The 20,518-nt window shown below is 32.7% G+C and overlaps 1 protein-coding gene across 4 annotated transcripts in view; it reads left to right on the top strand.

Moving 5' to 3' along the window:
- Positions 1 to 20,518, top strand: part of LOC125060957 (dual 3',5'-cyclic-AMP and -GMP phosphodiesterase 11) — a 201,669-nt gene that overhangs the window by 67,714 nt on the left and 113,437 nt on the right. For 2 of the 4 annotated variants that reach the window (XM_047666088.1, XM_047666087.1), the window contains exon 1: positions 4,893 to 5,268. The exons of 1 other annotated variant lie outside the window; for it this stretch is intronic. The gene's annotated coding sequence lies outside the window, so the exon portion shown is untranslated. Of the gene's footprint in view, positions 1 to 3,632; positions 3,690 to 4,892; positions 5,269 to 20,518 lie in introns of those variants that run through there. One more of the 4 variants, XM_047666090.1, reaches the window with a different exon arrangement.

Raw genomic sequence — 20,518 nt, 5'->3', positions numbered from 1 at the left:
ATTGCGAGTTATATTATTGCGCGAACTTATAAGCAACGATAATTAATTATGAATTAAATTATAATCTGTAGCGAACACGTGCCGCTGAGCTCATAAAGAATAATAAAGCTGAAAATTTTGCGAATTATTTTATGTATTGCACTATACATTACTTGATTACCCTTTAATCGCCTAAAATAAGAAGAAATCATTTGTTAAAGCAATACGATTAATAATTATCTGTTACTATACCAAATATTATTCGTAATAAAATGTATATGTCACCGTAAAATTGTAAACACCGTTAGATTGTAATCTATCTCGCGAGATTGTAAACTGTCGAAAGATTGTGAACTCAACGTACTCCTTACAATTTAACGTATTACTAATTAACGGTCTACTATAAAGCCGCCCAATCGGGGACAGCCTTCGGACAGTTGACAATTTTAGATAGTAATTTGACGGTTTCACTTCGATAGAGTACAATCTACCGAATAATAATACGTTTAATTGTAAGCAGTACGCTGAGGTTCACAATCTTTCGACAGTTTATAATCTCGCGAGATAGATTACAATCTAACGGTATTTACAATTTTACGTTAACATATATATTATATACATTATACATATGCCACGGGCCACGTATGCCAACTAAACGATCTTAGAATTTCATTAAACTATTCAGGTAATTCATTACAGATTTTCAAAAAGTTTTTGTCAAATCTTATTCGATTTTTTACAACTATTTGCATAACATTTTGACCGTTACGGTACACGTCGTTCTATTTTTCCTGTTACCGAGCGTTTATTGCACTGGCGTTAGCTATTAATAACGCTAAAGTTGCCATATGCAAAGGCTCAAAGTACTAGTTTAGTCGAATAATAAACAAAACGAGATAATATTTTGAAATTCCTTTGTTTCAGACCACGTACTGCACTTATTTCGCGAATGTATTTCTGGAAATAAAATAACATAGAATGCTCTTTCTTAGCATAGTACATTAATATCGCGGGTGTGAAACGAATTACTAATGTAGATAAGATCCCGGAGCAGTTGGCGCGCCATTTTGTACCAGTATGGTCGCCATATATTGGCGTAGAAAAATATTTTTTTGCGCTCTAAAAAAAGGTATAGCTTATACCTTTCTTGTCATTTTAAATTGAAAACATTTGAAAGACAATAAACGAAAAAGAATAATTTGCTTAATATAGTAGATTTATTTTAAAAAAAAGGGTGCGTGTACGTATGTACGCGCGTAAGAAGTTATACTTCTTTGGCATTATTAAAAATAGTTTTTAAAATTAATTATTTGCTACAAATAATTAATTACAATTAAATAATCAAAGACTGGAAAAGGAGTCATTATAGTCAATAAAGTTCAACTTACATTTGAAAAATTAAATTAATAAATATTTATTATTATTCTCTTACATTAAGTGTAACATAAATTCTATTAAGTTAAAAGTATATATTATAATATATTTAGAACATCTCTACCAAACACTAAGATGTATGTTGTAGCTTTGGCAGTATTGCACAATATAGCCATTGATTTAAAAGAGGAACTTATCTCTGATGATGATGATGAGACCCTGCCCTCACTACCAACAGTGCCCTCATCTCAAAATACACTGCGTGAAGCAGCAGTGAGAGCCATTTTTATTGATGAAAACTTTTAAGTTTGATAGTTCTTAATTTAGGTTGTTTTAACAATAAAGAAAAGCGCTAGGGCTAGAGACTTGTGCGGTGGGGATCAAGTGCACATGCGCTTATTAAAGAATTAAGTTGGCGCCTGGTAGATAGTACGGTTGACCCCAGAGCTGGTGCTTTCCTCGCTCATTATTACTATGTAGGATAAAAAAATTCAAATACTGTATATTTGATTGTAATAAATAACTTAATGTATTTCAAAAAAATCGGCATGAAAGATTCGCCATTTGTCTGAATTCAGTAATGAGGTTATGGTATTTATCTAAATATTATGAAATATTTCAGAACTAAAAATTTTCTAATAATAATTGATGTCTCTCTTACGAGTACTTAAGACTGTTTATTGCCATTTTTGTTTGAATTGTGAAATAGTTTAAACCATGGTCGCCCTATTAAAGCATGATAGATGATACAGCTATTGCCAACTGAAAGAAACTACCATTTGTTATCTGACTTTTGGCTTCACCACGCTGCAGTTTTTAGAGAAAAAAGTCCAATTGCGCATTGTCCTATATTGGGAAAAGAAAGAAAGATACGACCTATTTCAAGTCTATTTAAATATCTTAATCCTTGGCTTACATTACAGTTAACCCCATGAAAATATATACATAATCACTTGTGGAGCAATTTTGGCCTAATGAAGCATGAGGTCGTGAGTTTACGGCTCAGCTACAACTGTTTTTTAAGAAGCAATTAACACTTGTTTAATAGACAATTCTTAATCACATAAGTACGGCGTAATACTGTATGTGAAATATCGAACAGTTTATGATTCTTAATTCAAAATATATTCTTTTAACTTCAAAGTAAGTTTCATCTGTTAGACCTGTATATATGTGATATTGCTGAAATATAGGTATATGTATATATATAACTAGCAAACTCGGCGAACTCCGTTTCGCCACCAGATGGCTTCGTTTTACGTAACATTTCGTTTGGTGATCCCGCTTTTCTGTTGATTTTTTTCCTGAATTTTCTTTGCTATAAACCTCACGGAGCCCGAGACCTTTCCAACGAATGCAAAACCGTGGAAATTGGTTTGTGCGTTCTGGAGTTATAACGTCAGGAAGGAAAACCCGACTTATTTTTATATAGTAGATATTTGAGTATGGTAATCTTCTTAGGTTTCCTCTAGATGCGCTGAATTTTGTTAGTGTATGTTCTACAAATTCCTTGCAAACTATGACTCTATCCTTTTTGGTAAATCAGGTGAAAGTTCAAGTTTCGTCAAACGAATAAGTGTTAAGATATAACTTGCTAACAAATTTTATTACTACTTAAAAACAACGTACTTCCCTTAGTCTTCTCAAACCTGTCACATATATATCGAATTCTGGTGCAGAATTGAGGAGCAGTTAAGCAACGAGATCATAAGCGGAATTGGTGACTGGCGCAGGACAGTCTGTGTGCTCCACTCAGATAGCAGGGTATGACTTCTGGATCTGAAATACGTTTCAGACACATACAGTCTGTTCTACCCATCAGAACATTTAGGGCTTTATATATATATATATAACCCTAAACCTATTTAATATTTTAATAACATTATACGTATTATAAATTATTATATTATTATCAATATCAAATTATAAAATAGATAACATAATGAGGCAATTCACGTAATAACATACGTATGACGTATATTACTCGTAGATGTGTGTGTTATTTATGTCTTGGACAAGTTGTAGGGTTCATCCACTGTTATATAATTCTTAAGTCTAAATGAATAATTCTAATCGCGTTTAATTTTTTCATTCATTCATTTTATCACTTACGATATATAATATCACTTTTTATTACTTTGACAATTTATAACATACGTATTACATCTGAAATATTAATTAAAAGTAAACATTAACCGAGACGAAACAGTTCAATGTATTGTTAAAATATTATTTTTGAATTTATTTTTTGTTATTTGAATCATATAAATTTTCGGTAGTTTTTTTCATTTCAGGTAATTTTCATGCTGTGAGAAAATTTGATGGATTTCATTCAAGTAAGTTATGTTTATTATATTTTATGTTCTTTATTATTTATTGTTTCCGTGTAATAAATATTCAAGTTAATCGAGTGATTCTGCTTGAGATTGTATGTTCGAGTATTGGTTGGATTGTTCTTTCCGCACATACTTAAGAATATAATACCGGAGCGATTCTATAAAATAATTTAATCGCGAAATGTATTCTATTATTGCGTCAGTGACTTCTATTTATTTGGAAACTATTCACACCAATTGACCGAGTTCCATGCTAAGCTGGTGAAGCTTGTGTTATGGGTACTAGGCAACGGATATACATACATAGATAGATATACATATAAATACATATTTAAACACCCAAGACCTAAGCACAACACAAAATGCTCATCACATCGATGTTCGTCTCAGCCGGGGATCGAACCCGGGACCCATGGATTGGCAGTCAGTGGTACTAACCACTAGACCCACTAAAAAAAATCTGTATGTTTTTACAGTTTTTTTTATATGTATTATATGAGACAGGTGGCTGATGATACCGAAAGTTTGAGAAACGAGCAAAAACATGACCCATGACAAATAGCTGTACTCGCAAAAAAGTAGGTAATGACCTCAATGGAGTTGTAATGTGCAAATTTTTCGTGTATTCAATACACAAACACGTGACTGAGGAATATAACTCATTTCAACAGTTAAATCTAGGATGAATATCTTTCATACAAAAAATTTACGACTCAATTCAAAACCCTGAAGAATAATTAAGAATATTTATTTATTCCTGTTTAAACCTCAAATTTACTTTCCAATTTGGTTTAGGCTTGAGTTAAGCTCTACGTACTAAAACATAAATTGAAAGCAATACGTATGAGTATGCCCGACTCTACATTCACAATGTTAAGCATACAGTTTAAAGATGTCGGAGGGTCACAACTCGAGTTACCTTTACCGTTCATTAGCATACAAGGAAAAACTTATCGAAGGATTTATTACAATGGAGCCCGTGCTCGATAGCTGCTGCTATCGCCATGTCCAACTGTGCGTCGCCTGAGAAGAGGGATAGGTATGTTTATAAATGCAACTGCATCGCGGTTGTGTTTATGCTGTTTATCAGTATTGTGCGTGTGTGTAGTGTACTTGCGGTCGGAGATGTCGAAGTGTGCGTTTGCCTGTGAGTCGTTAGCTTGTGTGGGTTCGCGATGCGAGGTGCGGAGCGGCGCGGTCTGAGGCGCCAGTCGATTTCCAAGCGTCGCAGGGCTGCCGCGTTCTCGCCGCGTTGAGCCCTCTCGCGATCTTAACTTTGTGTTGCCACTGGAAACTTTTAAACTCAATTTTCGTAGAGATTCGGCGTCCTATCGCCTGTTGCTACCCTAGTATAGAGTCTAGTCGCGTGTGCAGTGTAGCGAGCGATACTACATGCAATATCGCGCGTGTATCACAGTACGACGGTCTATTTTTGAATATTCATTGGGTTTGTTGCTAAGTTTTCGAAACGCAGTCCGACAGTCGGGTTAACGGCCCCAGTGTACAGCACCTCATGTGTTTTTGTTGACGGATAACATTTGTTTTTAAAAACATCTGTGGAATTCGTGACACTTTATCTGTAAGTACGACTCCGGTCGCTTTTCGAACTATTTAAATGTAGAACGTTTAATACCTACCTGTTGATTATCCAATAGCATAAGTTCAGTATGTCCGAGAATGCATTCATATACGCCATAACTTGCACAGAATACAATTTGAACGTACTTTTGCGACTGTAATATGAATACTGTTTGTTCTATTGTGTATATACGTAAGCATCTACGTAGTACAAATGATGTTCCGGTTCTGACATTCGAAAGTAAGAAGCATTTTGTCCGATATTATAATAGGCCAGAAAGCTCTCATTTTTTATTCCATTGACTGACAGGTCGTTCCAAATAATTAATGACGTCTTTGAACCTACTTTACTATGAGGTCGCTACCATAACATCGACTAAATTCTTTCTCCGTGCTAACTTATAAATAAAAGACTATGTAAAGCCCAGAGTTGGTTGGATAAATTGGTAAACAATCATCAGCAAACAAGCTTAAGTTGGAAAGGATGTAGGGTCCTCGGTAAACACTTCGAAATTGATTTTAGATGGCGTCCAACAGTCAACAAATAACACTTTATACAGCAAATACTTCTAGATATTCTTTTCATTTATCTGTTCAATTTAAAAGACAACCTCTTTATAGAGGTTACAATACTATATTCATTAGGAATTTAAGTGAGACAAATCAGTAGATAGGTTCAGAAATTTAATGATATCACAGCGATGTAAAAATATTTAATAATGTAAAGATTTCAGAGCGCGTAGTATTTTGCGACTTATCAAATAATGTAAACATGTTTTATGTGTGTGTATTGTTTATTTCGTCTCGGACAAGTTGTAGGGCAACGTAAGAAATCATATTTAAAGCGGATTCAGGTTGAACTCACCAATCAAGGGTTTTGAAGGCCCATAAATTATGAATCGGAATTGAATTAAAAAGTCTTTCTTTCTTCACGAAAGTATTAAGTTTTTCTGTACTGAGTGGTAGTGAATTAGTCTATAATAAGGATCTGCTATTAGAATGTAATTTGATTTTAATCAATAAATTTGTAACTTAACACAGTTTGTAATATATATTTAAATATACTACATAAATAAATATTATATAAACAAATACCGGCAACGCACTAGCGAGCCTTCTGGCAATGTAATCGTCCGTTGCCTCCTGGTACATAAAAAATACATAAAGCCTATGTCAAGTATGGAAAATTAACGGTATTCATTATTAATCTTATTTTTTAATCGAATTAAAATTGATGATTTTATTATTAGCTAAATGCGCGTGTTATGATAATAATTATTCGGATTTTTTAATATTCCATATATTTACAATATGAGTCTTATGAAACCTGTAACGATTTCACATGGATTCCGCTATTTTAAGCAAAAAAGCGATATTTAATAAAACTTAAGATTTTTAGTTAACAAGTTACAGCCAGGTGTTCTCGGGACGAAGTAATTTATCAATTAAAAATTAAATATATGGTGTTAGCATTTGCAACTTTGTTATTTTACAACTGTTGTAATACAAATTAGTTTTAGTGTCGTTTAGCAGCCCTACTAGAGGTCAAAGGGTGAAATGATATCACATCGCATTTGAATGAATGAATTGTTTCCAAAACATTTCGGTTAGATTTGCCTAAGTTCTCGTTAATTAATATATAATGCCTACCTTCTGTCTTGTCTGTCTTGTCTTTTAAATAATCAATGTGGAATGGTGTTATTTTATAACTTTTTTTATTTTTGCACTAAATTTGAGTCCCTGTTTTCCAAGTTCATTTATCTCTTGCAGTAATTTAAGTTTGCATCTTAGCTATTTATAATAAACTAAAATGTGTAATGTGATAAAAGAGAATTTTAATGTAGCTTTTCTTATTTTTTTATAAATAATTTTCATCCAATTCGAATCAATTTCATAAGAAATCGGACCCATCAACAAATAAACCATGAGATTCCACATTTAAGCACAAAACGGTAATATACTATGGCATTCTCTTTTAGTTCTTTTTCCCAAGATACAGACGTAAATTGTTACAAAAATCGTTCATTTATTTATAAGCATTCGATAAAATACAATACGTGTAAGGACAGGGCTACAAATAGAGCCTTCTCAGGTAACATAACGGCGCCATATTACATAATATACCATTTATTATGCATGTGTATAACACTATAAATCTTGTGTTATAAATCTAACACAAGACATTAATCACTATAGTACATAAAAAGTTATTTATTAAATGTTCTTATAAAGATATCAATGTGAAATTTTGTATGAAATTAATTATTCACTTGTAATTCAACCAATCGGTCACATAAAGCGCGCGTGAGTCGATGTTCACGGAGTCTTTTCAGCAATATCTATGCCCTATTGGTATTAGATATGCTTTCTAGACACTCTCACCCATTCTCTCTGGATAGCTAGTCCAGCGGAGCCAGTAGACATACTCGTGATAAAAGGTGTCTTGCTTTATCAGACAAAACACTTTTAGTTACTTAATAAATGCATTCAAAAATACCATTAACCATATTTAAAAACACATGTTAATCAGTTCCTCGGTGGATGTGATGCCGGTCCACTCCCGTGGATGAAACATATAGCTTGGCTCAACTGTTGGACTATTACACATGTAATTTTGAAGTGTATTTTAACTAAGATTTTTTTTTTTTTTTTTTTTTGAAACCTCTTGGAATATACCACTAGTAGTCTTTGTTACTAAGGTCAAGTAAACCTTAAAAGTTTTTGTTTAATTTTCTTCACATACATGAAAGTACACAAATAATAATTTTTACTATGACCTAATACAACTATTTGACTTTATTACTCACGGTAAGAGTGATAATCGCTAACCACTGCTGACGTCTAGACTAACGTTAAATTGACCGTTATAGCCTAGTTTTCAGTACTTGAACAATGTTTTGGAACCATCGTAATTGATAGCCACGACCAATTAGTCAAATTACAAAGGCTATTGTCGCGACACTTGCTAAAGGAAAATTTGGAGTGAATATTCCAATGAAAAGGAAAATACAATTACAGACTAAAAGAAGATAAGCTGGTATTTAATATTTATAAAGAAATAAATTAGTTAAGTATAAATATGCTTTACTTATTAAGATATAATAGATGTTCGCAGTAAAATAGCAGTGCAATAATCGCCGTCGGTTGGAGTCCGACTGCCATAAGCTAGCGCACGCACAAGTGTTGTCTTGATTTTTGATAAAAAAGTTGTATTTGGGAACTAAAGATGTACTACGTATAACTGTTACATTAAATTACTAGAATCTTTCAGTAGGTACTAACAATGTTAGTGATTAAAATTAACATTTTCTTCCATGTCATAAAGAATCATGTTACAATTAAATATATTAGTACCTAATACAAGCTACTTAGTTAAATGACAGCACAAGATGATAATTTAACCTAGCTTATAAATACAAAAAAAGAACAACAAAAACAATAACTAACCTTAAAATATAAAAACTAAAATATATTATTAAAAGGAGTCCCTTTAGGCAAAGTTCCGAAGATACTGGCAGCGTTCCCCAATAGCTAGACTAATTCTTTGTCCGCCGTTTGCGAGCTCTTCGGTCTCCTGTGATGTCGACTAACCTTTTTTTCTTCTATTGTTCCTCGGTCAAATGAATATATCGATAAAATGACGAAATTTAATTAATTAACATTAAACAAATTATAAACAAAAACTACGTGTGAAAATAAACTTTCGATCGAATTAGCATTTATATTTCTATTGGTTTTCAATAATTTAAAGCTTCTCTCGTCTTCTTGCCCTAAACTAACGTAGAAATGTGTCCGTAAACTAATAAGGATTACAATTTCAAACACATTACATAGATTGGTTCCATCGTCTTGAATCATTGGTCGTTCAATAATGTGGCTAATTTGGGACCGATTTTGCTTGTATCGCTTTGTACCTAAGGAAAGCCTTCAATAGAATTAATCAGAGCCAAATTCACTTTCAAGCAATTTGTTACCAAATCTTATAGAAGTAATTGGTATTCTGTGGAAAAATATTCTTTTTCTAAACAGCTTTGTTGATGCTTCTTTTAATGATAAAAAATTAATTATAAACTTAACTAAAACAAACTGTAAATTAGCTGATTAAGTTAATAAATTAATACTGTGGTGATAGAACAGGGCGCTTTGTAGGTATTTAAAATCCACCAAGAATAAGACCAATAGCATGAAACGTCGCGAGATTTATAATTCAAAATAAATGATTATAAAATTTCTATTTAAAAGCGCTTTATTCTTTCTCGAATTAAATCCTCTCCTGAAAATTTTAAACGAATGTTATTTTCTTAACACACCAAATAAATCGTAATTAACGTAAAGAACTTTAAACGCGAATTTATTACATAACTTCCGACCGCCTTGTCCCGGCTTCGCACAGCTAAATATAAACCCTTTTGCAAAAAACAGGCACCAAAGGAAATTTAATTTCTAAAGTCGATTTAAGTTAATTTAATGAATCGTGTTTAGTTTTAAATAAAGTAAAAAATTCTTCTTGTCTTCATTGCCGGCCATTTGTTTGGCAGTGTACATTGGTTTTAAAGAATTCATCAAAGTAATAAAAAATTTGCCAGAATTCAGTTCATGCGTATTAATTTACACGATTATAAGTATACAGACTATGTAAAGCAATTAAATTTGATTCAATTCACTGAAATCGACCCTATAACGTCCTTAAGTGTCCGTTTTTTTATGCCAAAGTTTTTACGGAGTTATACGGATAATGTAGAATTCCAACAGTGAAAGAATTTTCGAAATCGGTTCTAGAGTTAAGTTTATTTGAAGTTTATAAAAACACAAATCTTTTCCTCAAATTAACATAGTACGGCGAGATCTTCAAGGCAGTCGTGGTTCGCTCAAAAAACAATATAAATTTTCTCAAGTTTTAGATACATTATTTAAATATTAGCACTCATTAGGGAAGCGTACGTAACATCATTCTGAAATTATCGATATTACTCTTGGCATTCTTCCCGTCGCATGAAGGGCGGAAAGCTTAGGAAAATTTTCATATGAAGACATATTTTTTAACATGTTGAAATTGCATTTGTAGCTTAAGAAAATTAATGAGCTGCTGAAATATGTAATTAACATTATATTAATCAGGGCGTAGAGGCTGTTTTTTTTAATTATTGTTATTCTATATTATTTGTTAACGTGGCCGAAAACTTATTTTCAAATATTAAAAAAAATAAGTTTAAATCATAGACAAGATATGTATATAATTATATAGGATTTTACTTCTAATGATATTTAAACTTTTCATAAAAAATAAATTAGATAAATTTCTTATTCTATTCTATATCTAAATAATAAAAATAAAACAAAATCGCATTCCTTGCATTACTTTTGGTCCTTCCGAACTGTTATGATAGCTTTATGACAGTAATTTATCATAGATAACGTAAGATTAAAAATTCTGAGCAAAGTAATTTTCCATGAATTTATCTCGGCTAGTACGTTACGGTATTCGCGTGTTTAAATCGACCTAAGCGATTTTTGATGACCCGCGCCGGATCGATACAAAAATCTTGCGTTTTACGACTGTTTTTATCAGCTAATTGCCCCCTTATGATAGCCATGGAGATGCATTTGCATCCAAAGCAGGGTATTCTAGGGATTGGCCCACTACTATCTTTTGTTAGTCAGAGAATTGGGACCTGCCACAAATAAAAAGTCATGTTCTCCAGGCCGACTTAGCTTTGGGGGCGTATCTTGAGACTTGCCATACTTATTCATGTATGAAAATTTATTCAGCGTAACGCGGAATTTAAAAAAGTATAGCTGTCAAAGTGTCATTTCACAGCACGTTTCAAGTCTGACCGCACAGGGTTTATCGGAGGTGTGTTTGATTTCTGTCAAAACAAAGATTGTGTGTTCGATATAAACGAAAAGTGAACAAACTACACTTGATAATTGCGTAATATGTTATCTTATCAATAACTGTTTATATTATAAATCTATAATGTATCGAGAGAATAGATATGTTGATAATAATACGGAAAACATTTAAGATAATTACTTTAGTACATAATTAATGTAAATTTTCCATAACTAAGTAATTATATTTTCTATATATGTTATGATAAAATGACTTCAATGGAGTCTTTGTTTAATGATTGATAACTTGAGTTCTTTATATATTTTTATAAGTATTCTGCCGAAATCTTAATCTTAATTTGCGCTAATGCCCATTCATCTATACCTCTTTCCTGGCAAATAAATATTAATTAATACACACTCCTAATTGTAATAATAATTAATATGAAAATAAAAGTGGGATATATTATGATTTCTAGACAAAAATATCTCTAACACGTGTAACAGGAAAAATCTCTTTGTGTCGTCGTTCTATGAAAAAACCTTTTTGGAATAATCGTATAAAATTTAGCAGTAATCTTTGATGCGTCCATTATTGTGTTTTATATAAAAAGTATATAAATACAGCAATTAAAAAAAAACTCTTTTGTTTTCATCCCGACTTATTTTAGGTTTTTATTTAAAAAGTAATTAATTAAATGTAGGAAATCTTAACCCCCTTTAAATATTGCTCACAGAAACACTGATTTTCCTGTCCCCGATTAATGTAGCTAAAATTTTACTAATACAAGTTTTTACATAGTACGTTATCACGGCGTGGCGTGTTATTATTTACTTAAACATTATATGGCGCCTCTAATGTCCACAGACTAAATAATTATAACAATTACTATCGGTGCGTGATAGAACCCCGCCTTCTGCTACTCGTCATAATAATTCATAATATTATTATAGTGTTTAGTTTTGCGAGTATAAATACGTTTTTACTTTATTACATAATTATATGAAATGTGTTAATGTGTAATGTAAATGAAACTGTATATACGTCTTGAGATAGGTACGTAATAAATAGATTTTGGGTTTGTTGATAATTTCTTATTATTTCTTTGGAAACATATTTAACAGTTCTCAGGAGAAAATATTGCCACAGCTGGACTCATTCTAGTTTCGGTTAATTATACAAAGAAAATTTCTTTAAGTTTTGTTGTTCTGTCAATAAAAGACCATAAATATAGAGCTGATTGTCAAACACATATTTTACTTCATCTCAAGTTAACATAGAACCCATGGTTTGGCCTAGACATTCTTAGTGCTCAACTTGCCCCATACCCTTGCTCAACTTATCTCATCCATGGGGTACGTTGAGCATACTTGACTTTCCGCATTTAAACATCTGTAGCTATTATATTGGACTTGTTACAAATAAAGGATAATTTAATAAACGATTATGAGTACCGCTGTTTTTAACAGCTATTGTAATTATATTATTTATTTATTTATTTATTAACACTTCGTTGCAAAAAACAATAAATCAAACACAATACAAAAAAAAAAAAATTATAAGGGATGCAACGGGCGGCCTTATCGCTAATAAGTAGTGTTGCCCAAAATCGGTCTTGGTCTTGCAGTCTTGGTCTTGTTCTTGCGTTTTTGCAAGACCAAGACCAATACCAAGACCGCCTTATTATAGCAAGACCAATACCAAGACTGAACCCTGCAAGACTTGAGCAAGACAATACTTAAGCCTGCAAGACTCTTGCGTCTTGCAGTTAAGACAAACTGAGATTTGGGCGTTATTAAGTAGGTATTTGGTTTCAATCCTGATTTTGAGAAACGTTCCCCAGTATCAAAACCGTAGGTATCACAAATCATAACACTAAACTAAGAGCTGCAGTTGTATTTGTAATTGGCAACGTGCCGCTCGTCTGAAAGCACCCTGAAACGTATTGTATTGATTAGGTAGGTAAGTACTTATTATATTTCAACAATTTATTAAGTAGGTAGCGTGTTAATACTCACAAATCTGTTCCCTAATAACTTTCTAGCAAAGTTCATACCTTGTAGGTATATAATAATATGTTATGCTTGTTTATGTCTAATGTGCAGATCTAACGTTAGTACTCGTAGGTTGGTATGTGCTTAAAATTATAGTTAACAAAATTATATAAACATCATGTAGGTGTGAAACTTATGTTTCAAAGTTTATATTATTCTTCTATTTAGCAAAATTTAAAACTAACAGCGAGTCGAGTAGGTCTAGTAACAGTTTCTACGGCAGCCAATACTATGGTACAGACGCCAGCACATCAAGCTACTACAATCTATTAAATTTCTTCAACAGATTTTCAAGATTATCGCTAAAGAATTAAGGTTCAAAGTTGATTGGGGAAATGTGACGTTCTGCGAATAAACTGTTGGTCGGTCGGTGTATTAAATACCTACTTATTTGATAATTTACCGACAAAGACGCGGTTTGCAACAAGTGTTACACAGCATTTGACACTGAGCGCCGCATTCGCCGACAAAGAGTACGGACAGAGGCACACAAATTTTTACCTATTTTGGTAGGGTTGGTATAGGAGTATAAAATTAAATGACCTTGAAGATGTCCCAGCAGTAGGTAGGTATAAATTGAATGCTCTGAGTTTTTTTTATTTAAATACATTCTCAGACTGGCTTGAATTCGAACACTACAGCGTTAAAAGCTGTCGGGCGAGATGATAATTAATAACTAAGTAGGTATTGCATCTATTGAATTGCGAATATTTTGATTTCGAAATAATCATTGTTAATATCGGTAAATGATAGATAGTGAGTGATATCTAGGTACTAAAATGTGAGCAGCAAGATTGAAAAGTGTATATGCCATGTCAATGCTTTCAATAAGTTTATTTTAAAAAAGCTCTCTAGTAAGATTTAGAGTTTACCATTCAATTACACACAACATATTATTGAAAAAGATATTTAGACTGAGTACTTAGGGTCGATTCGACCAAACAAGAGTAAATCTTAATCTTAGAATAAATCGTCAGTTAATCGAGAGTAAATAAATTTTACGTTTTACCAACTACAAATTCTAAGAATAGTGGGCTTATTCGGGAATTGTAACTATACCGCCGTTTCGCACGGAATAACAGCTATTCCTAGAATAATTTAATGGCGTCAGTCAGTCCAATCAGCTGATTTCTGTCATTTCACAAATATATTGTGTTCTGTGTTTTAATTTCAAGTCAACGCAACGCACTAAATTAATAGTCTGGCATTGTATAATGAAACGTTTAAACAATTTATTATTTATTTATTTATTTTTAGATTTTTTATTTTCTATAATATTAGAATGAAATTCAACTGGGCTCAACAGAAGTTCCTTTTTAGACGAAAGCCTCAAACAAACAAGAAATAAAAACTTTTTTTTGTCGTTTGACACCTGTTAAAAGCTACTTTTTCACACTATAATACGGCAAAATCGAGTTGACATGATGTATGCTCTTACACTGTCCCGTTGTAGAACAACATTTATTTGCCGAGTTTTATTTTCGTTCACCATTTTCTTGCTATTCGCGTATTGTTATTCCTAGCGCAATTATACTATCGATTACGTGGACAAACGACTATGGATTTACTCGAGATTAAAATCATGGAATAGATTATTCTTGGTATAGTTACTCGTGTATAAATTGAAGTTTCGTCGAATCGACCCTTAGGAAATTAGTAGAAAAAATATTCTATCGTGGATACCTAGTTATTAAAAAGTGGATAAACGTTGTGTTTACTTAATTTTATTTTTCTGTGCTAATGCCAACATTGACAACCCCACCAAAATAGGTAAAAATTTAGTCCGCTTCTAGACTTTGTGTTGCCGCCGTCGCTTTCATGTCAAAGGTCGCCGCCACTGCCCATGTTCTAAAGAATAAAATAAGTTTCCGGGTGCTCAGAACGGACGCAAATAGATTATGTTGTCCTCGCAATGAAGAATGTAGTCGTAAGGATAGGTAGATTTTGTAAAAATTGTTGTAAGTAATAAAAATATACCTATTTTATATTATTACTAGCTGGTCTGGCGAACATCGTACCGCCTAACAGTCGATTATTTATATTTATACTTATTCTGCTATTCGGGACACCGGTCTAGCTAGTAAGATAAAAAAAGAAAATTGATAAGACAACAAATACATTATGTCAAAAAATAAAAATTTATCTTCCCGGAACCCCTCCACTAACACTTGAACTTTATGCTATGGTATTAAAGTTCAAATTCACTTTTAAGTATTATTACGAATATTTTGTATGGGAATATAGAAAAGTGTTGTTTTTAGACTGATTCACTCAATTTTATTTTAATTTTTCTCCGTAAGAACCATCTTCTTACTTCAAGGTATATTATTAAAAAAAATCAGACAAATCGGTCAAACCGTTTTCATGTTATGTCGTGACAACGGAAAACGGGTTTCATTTTTATATATATAGATTACCTATTATACCTTTTTAAAGGACATTGCACTGCAAAATTGGAAGTGGGTGATTTTAACAAACTTGAAACGTGGAAAAGCTCCAAATATGAGCGACGTCATATTGCTTTACGCATTTTGTTTTAAAATCATCGAGAATTGCAGTGTCGGTTTATCAACTTCTATCGTACCTACTCTAGTAGCGACTATTGTCTTCAGCGATGATTTACTAAATAAATAAAAATAATCGTCGTGTAGGTACGACGATTATTTTTCTAAGGAATACAATTTTGTTGTAGTAGGTACCTACATCGTTTCTTACTTACACATACTTTAACGACAGTACCTACGTAGCAAAGCGCGCCAGTCACGAGTACGACAAATTGCCTAAAAAATGTACCTACGCACACTGTAATGAAATCTGCTAATCTCAACACAATGCCTGTAGCCTGCCTGCTATTATTGGTTGATGAACATTGTACATTGGTGAATGCTCCAGGATAGCCCGCAAGCCCCCACAAATAGCAATAGGCAAATAGGTATTTGAAAGTCTTGCGAGACTTGCAAGACTCTTTGCTGCAAGATCAAGACCAAGACCAAGACTGAGAGCGCAATACCAATACCAAGACCGAGACCAGGTGTATTGACGCAAGACAATACCAAGACTGGCCTAAGTCTCGTCTTGGTCTTGCATTTGGGCAACACTACTAATAAGCGATCTCTTCCAGGCAACCCTAGTTAAAGAAAAAACTAAAAAAAAATATTACGCTGCAAGCTTTCAACTATTGTACGCTCATGTGTTTTAAACACGTGCGAAACCACATTTCAATTTAGTCACGTGGCAAAAATTAATCATACGCAATTTTTTTTAGAAAACTATAGATATTAATTACAACCTTCTGAGAGCCTCATTTATACATACTGAATAAAAAGTAATTAATTACGCTCGTCAGTTAATAAGGTCATGTTGACTTTGGTTTTTCCAAAAGGCCCTAAAATATCTTAATTATGTGAAAGATTAATTTTAAGAAATTATTTTTCTTGAATTTCTATTTTTCTTGTATCAAATCCAACATTTTCAATGCGTACATGACCTTGGGAATTGAACATTTTAATTAACAAGAATTCGTGGCTCGTTAATAGAAACTTATAGTTTCAATTAGTTATCGTATAAAAATCGAATACATCTTAATTATAAATTTGATTGCAATTGATTAGAAAACAGTCCATGAGGTGAATGACCTCGAAAATGAACAACAATCCCCGAAGCCGTGTAGAATATCAATTATTATTATATCACCCTGATTTCAACTGAAATCGTCTTTATATGATAATTTTAAAAACTATTGTTCATTCCTAGATTTTATATAAGGTATAAGAAATTCGCAAGTCGTCATTAGAATAATTAAATAATAAGAAGGACAAAAGCGATGTCTTTCAGACATCTATAAGGAAAAATTTAATTAAATAAGGTGAGCGCAAGAAATGCGAAACTACATAAGATATTTAAATTAAATAACAATGAAAACAAAAAGATAGTTAAATAATGTGTTGTCGTTTATTTATTTGAAAATAATAGATAACATTTGATCTGTAAAGCTGCCATAGACAATATTTGCACAGATTATAGCATTAGCAGTAGCAGACTATATATAAGGATTAGATTCATCTTGAAATAATTTTTGTCTATGTCCTACTATGTATTTCTTTGTTCCCGATATTATTAAAATAAAAACGATATGTATTTAAAATATGTTACTGTTCATAAAGGTAGATATGAAAGACCGCACATGTTGCGTAGGTTTATCACATACGTTAAAACAGAGGCATTATTCAAACGTTTACTGGTTTGTTAGTTGTTTGACCTCGTGTTATCGCGGCAAGCCTTCGTCACACTGTGTACATACCTAACTTGTAACGCCAGCTTTACACTGGCGCCGCGAATGTAAAAAACTATAGACATTTGAAGATATTTACGTATGATTCATTTAATATATAATATTAATTACCTACATAGTAATGATAATAATAATAAATACTTAACTACAAGCATACACTTACTCACTCTCTCTCTCCCTCTCTCTCTCTCTCTCTCTTTCTCTCTCTCTCTCTCTCTCTCTCTCTCTCTCTCTCTCACACGCACGCGCGCACATACACATTACACACACAACCACGCATGCATAGAAGAAGTTCATAGAATCTGAAGATTAAAAACGATGAGAATTACATTTTATTTTATTTAATTTTTTACCGGCTTTGCTTCTTAGCTGGGTTTTGTTTTGTTTTGTATTATTTTCTAACAACTGTCTCAATATTGTATAAATAAGGGAAGTAGCGAGCCAATCCCAACACAAGTGTCTCTGACTACTTACGGGGGCGGTCTCAACTCATGTATTTAATGTAAAATTGAGACACAATAAACATTTTCATTTTTCATTTTCTATTAAAAAACGTTAAATATATGTCTCCTCCATTTCGAGTAGACATTTAGAGGCCGTTCAAGTGCACAGGCGCTAATTAAAGATTTACAGGCGTCTGACTCCAGAGCTGGTACTTTTCTCAACAAATAAGTATCGAAATACAATGAGGAAAGGCCTGCTGAAAGGACTGCCAGCATTTAAAAAAAAAGGTACACTGCCAAAGGGACCTTTTTGAATTGATTTGAGTTTTCCATTATCCATTTTTAATGTTTATTATTTCAATTACTTTTAAATACTTTTTGACGTGATAACGTCTTTAAAATCGTTTTAGTCGGGTGACATGTTCAGAAACTTGTGTCACATCGCAGGTATAACGAGAGAGAGACGGACCGATCTCCCGTCTCATCTCGAGCGCTGCCAGTCATTCCGTGAATGTATGAAGAAAAATGTATATCATAGTCGAATAAGTAAACTTGTCATTTTACACCCGAAATTTATCATCAAAAGTGTGAATAAAACGATAGATGTAATTTAAAATTTGAAAAAATTGTTATCTTCATTAATTCCTTACTTCCCAAAACTTATATCACCAATAAGACGTTATCACGTAAACATCTCGATCGTAAACCTACTTTACAAACAACCAATTTTTTTTTTTTTCATTTTCTTTGTATTTCCATTTTCGTGGTATGTTACGTGGTTAGGTACCGTTAGATGGTTATACCTAATTTGTACCACGGAAGCGGGAAGAGTATCTAGTCACCCACAACAAGAATGCGTCAAGAATGTAGGGGTGGGTCCAATAGCAACCATTTTTAAAACAAAACATATATTATTAGCATCACATTACTCTACCATTTTTAGCCTGGAAAGCGCAGAAGGCTAATCACCAAATCGCTTATTACACAAATGATAAGAAAAATATACTAAGAATGTTAGTATGGTTTTCCCACTGTTATTCGGTACTTCCAATCTGTAATATCATTCGAATCACTGATATTTCTCGGAAGTACGTTACTTATACGTTATGTTACGTAAGTGCATATAGGCATTTTGTTATCGCAACTCTATGTCGGAAACTTCAATATTTTTTCATAAAATATTAGCCTGAAACCAACCAAAGAAACTTGAAAAAAAATAAAACTTCTGCTTCACCTTGCAGTTTTATTGCATTGTAGCGATCATTTACAAGGTATCTAAATATTATAAAGAGGAAAGATTTGTATGTAAGTGTGTTTGTAACGTATTGGCTCAAAAAGTACTGGACCGTTTTTAAAAATTCTTTCACCATTTGAACGCTACATGATCACTCATTAATATAGGCTATTTTGATAGCAAGAAAAAAATAAGGATCACTACTAAAACTACAATAATGTTACCTAAGGTGTAATAAAATGCCTATAAAATATCTTTCATCCCATGCGCTGCGAAAACGATTGATGATGGATTGAAAAAAATGTTCCACAATATTAAAGAACATATCAATATCTACAAAATTAAAAAAAAAATGTCCACCCGTGCGAAGCCGGGACGGGCCGCTAGTTGTTAATAATTTTAGTCTTTTGATTACTACACTGCATGAATATCTTGTCTTTAGCTATAGTTTTGGCTGGATATATTGCTACATGTTAATGCAAATATTGGTTGTGGTTGTAGGTTCACAGTGTATTTTAATTGTTCTATCTTATTTGAGAGTTATATATAGTTATATATAGGTGGACAATAAGTAAATAAATAATGCAATCATTTGAATTTAGAATGAATCACTCCTCTCCGAGCGCTACATAATTGATCGAGGAACTGGATTTAATCTTATCTACCTTACACGTGCCCGTACTACTCGATGTTTTTGCAACTGTACCGGTCCAGATTCCTTGGAATCATACGGTCATTCCGCATGAGTCAGCTTAAAAGAAACATTTCTAGCGAAATGATCGTCAATCTTTTATGGACTTGGATTTTACGCTCGCGTTTTTTGTTTGGTCATTTACACTAGTATTACCGAGAAATGTTCGATTTGCAATCTCTTCTAAGCTAGTTTCAATTTCAGATAGAATTAAATTCAAGAAATAGAACCGGTAAATAACATTTGTTGATAAGTCTTAGTATCAAATTTACTAAGTTTTCCCTAAAAGATCGGCGACACAGCCGCTAGTTATCGGCGTTCCAGATGTCCATAGGCGACGGTTATCAAAGTGCTTGCACGTTTACCTCATGTTCCAAAAAAAAATCTCTCTACAATGCGTATTAAAATAACTAAAATTCATGAACGGTAATTGAAGATATTTCAGTGTACACATTCTTAAATACTAGTCTTTTTACGTAAATTGAATTTTGGAATCGTAAAAAATTCAAATGCCTTTTTTATCTCATCAAAGAGGCTCATCTGATTTCAAGTGATATCGCCACCCATAGACACATTGACAAAAACTTCGCAAGTGCGTTGCCGGCTTTAATATCAATGTCTAGAACTTCTCTACACACTGTGTGGTAGACCAGTGAGTTTTGAGCGGTCCAAAGTCCAAATATTTTACCTTAATACGCAAATAAA

Source organism: Pieris napi, chromosome 22, assembly GCF_905475465.1.
Source record: "Pieris napi chromosome 22, ilPieNapi1.2, whole genome shotgun sequence".
Taxonomy (NCBI): Eukaryota; Metazoa; Arthropoda; class Insecta; order Lepidoptera; family Pieridae; genus Pieris; species Pieris napi.
This window is presented reverse-complemented; position numbering and strand designations above follow the sequence as displayed.